Source organism: Myotis brandtii, unplaced genomic scaffold (assembly GCF_000412655.1).
Source record: "Myotis brandtii unplaced genomic scaffold, ASM41265v1 scaffold509, whole genome shotgun sequence".
Classification (NCBI taxonomy): Eukaryota; Metazoa; Chordata; class Mammalia; order Chiroptera; family Vespertilionidae; genus Myotis; species Myotis brandtii.
Genome location: NW_005369409.1, coordinates 1123376 through 1126185, shown reverse-complemented (window position 1 = coordinate 1126185; position 2810 = coordinate 1123376).

Here is a 2810-nt window from a genome sequence, read left to right as displayed (position 1 = left end):
ACAAAGCCCAGATACCTGCTTTCAGCAGCCGAGGTCTCAGAGCTGGAGCCGAGCCTCAGAGCTAAAGCAGGCTCTCAGCTCCAGTGACAGCCATAGAAGGTAAATAAATCCCAAAATAAAAAAAGAAAAAGAAAAAAAGTAGAGGTTGGGAGCTTCAGTCACCCGCCAGCCTGAAAACAGCCCTCAGCCCCTCACCCAGGCTGGCCAGGCACCCCAGTGGGACCCCCTCCCTGATCCGGGATACCCTTTAGGGCAAACCAGCCGGCCCCCACCCATGCACCAGGACTCTATCTTATATAATAAAAGGGTAATATGCAAATTGACCCTAACAGCAGAACGACTGGGAATGACTCGTCGCTATGACACACACTGACCACCGGGAGCAGACGCTCAATGCAAGAACTGCCCCCCTGGTGGTCAGTGTGCTCCCACAGGGGGAGCTCTGCTCTGCCACAAGCCAGGCTGATGGCTGCCAGTACAGCGGTGGTGGTGGGAGCCTCTCCCACCTCCTCAGCTGTGCTAAGGATGTCCAACTGCAGCTAGGCCTGCTCCCCGCTGGCAAGTGGACATCCCCCAAGGGCTCCCGAGCTGCCAGAGGGATGTCTGACTGCCAGCTTAGGCCCAATCCCCCAGGGAGCGGGCCTAAGCCAGCAGGTGATCATCCCTCGAGGGGTCCCAGACTGCAAGAGGGCACAGGCCGGGCTGAGGGACCCCCCCCCCCCAGTGCACAAATTTTTGTGCATCAGGCCTCTAGTATATCACATTGGGTTATTTATTTACATTTACTTCTTTACTTATAATCTCTCCCACTGTAAGGTGAATCTGTGGTGCTTTATATAATAGCTACCATGTAGGTGACGTATCATAAGCATGTTTTGATCTCAACTGAAATAAAATAGTAATCATTTAATCAATGTTAGTTCAGTTCTCCTTCCTCTGGTAGGCAGAATGGTACCTGGAAGGCCCTATTCTTTCTGTAAACTCTGAGGGCTCATGGACCTGACCCACTCCAGATCCAGACACATACAGAACAACTGCAAATGGAAATACTCGATCATTGTTCCTGCATCCAACACCTTGCACCAAACCTGACAAAAATTAATCAAGAGTTTGCTGGGACAAGCCATATATCCCACTGAACCCAACCCAGACAGTAGCAGCACAATAATGGCAGCCACAAAAGCAGCTAACTTTTCAAATATAACAGTACGAAGTCATTTTCAGGAAGTTCCCAAAAATATACCCATTCAATTCTCTCCTCTCTACCTCATCTCCAAGTCTGCAATTCTACCATAGGAATTTAGTTGTTACCTGAGGTCTTTGGCCTTTTTCAACTACCTGTTCCTCTTTGTATAGTTGTTCCCCCATCTTCTGAACTCCCACTTTGCTTTTTACATTCTTCCATTATCATTTCTCTTGTTGGCTTATATATGTATCTGTATATGTATCTGTCTTCCCCACTAGACTAGGAGCTCCTTAAGGGTAAGAATTGTGTTTTCTTGGTCTGCATCCCATGGATCTAGCATAGCACTTAAAACAGAATGGGTGCTGAAAATGTATTTTTTGAAATGAATTATTGTTGAATCCCCCTCAAAATAATGGGTTAGACTTATGGGTTACATCTGATGCTATTTTTAATCCTTAATACCCCCTTGTGCAGTGGGAAAGTTTAGGAATTGGAGATGGTGGTAGAAAACAGATTTGAGCCTGGCTTGGCCAATTTCTAGCCCTCTATCCTTATATATTTTTATATTCTCTATCCCCATATAGTTCTCAAGGCTTGTAACATCTCTGAACTTTAGTTTATTTACCTTCACAATAAGGGAAGTCATAAATATACCTGATAAGGTTGTAGTAAGGATAAAATGTACTGACTGAGGCAGTACTTTGTGAATACAATATCTTGTGAGAAAATTGAGTTATTACATAATAGAATTTAATTGAAAGAGGATTTTTTAATAATTCTTTTTGCTTAGGGATAGAAGAAGCTTACTTTAGAGACCTTCAGAGATTGCCATTATGTGTGCTGGATAGACCTGAGGGGTTTTTCATGACTCTAGGCCTGTTCTTCCAACCCCCATTAGAACATAAACCCCTTTCATATCCTTAGCTATCCTTTCTCAGTAGGGTTTAAGGCTGACAAATGGCAGTGAGAACAACTCAGAACTGGCTCTTAGAATCAGCATTATGAGAGGCCTTGCAGATGAGAGGCCTTCCTCATTCAGCTACACTTCAGTTAATATTAATGCTAATTTATGTTTCCTGAGCATCTGCAGGCTGGACAGTGACATAAGCCATCTAGGAACAGGGGTGATGAAGGAAAATTCACCTCTGAATGCCAAACTAAAGACTGCAAAATTGCACTAGTTTATAGCTTCTCATACACCCCCAGTGATTTTTCTACCTTTGGATCTTTGCTCTTGTGCTCCAGAGTTCTGGAATGGCCTCTTTCCATCCCTTTCTTAATGTCCAGTGCTAACTATCTTTCCAAACCTGGCTCAAATTCTGTCTTTATAAATCTTTTCCCATACACCCACCCTTCACCTGCAAGTTGTTTTTCCCTCTTTGATATTCCCCAAAAGCACTGTCTTCTGGCACTTACTAGTTTTCTATTCTGTCTCAGTTAATGTCTCTCCAATTTATCCTTTCTTACTAGACACTAATCGTCTCTTGCCTGAAATATTACTGTTAAATATTAAGGAGTCTCCCTGCCACCAGTTTTTCTTTCCTTCAGTCTATATACTCCACTAGTGGCCCAGTGCACAAAATTCGTGCACTGGGGGGGGGGTCCCTCAGCCCAGCCTGCACCC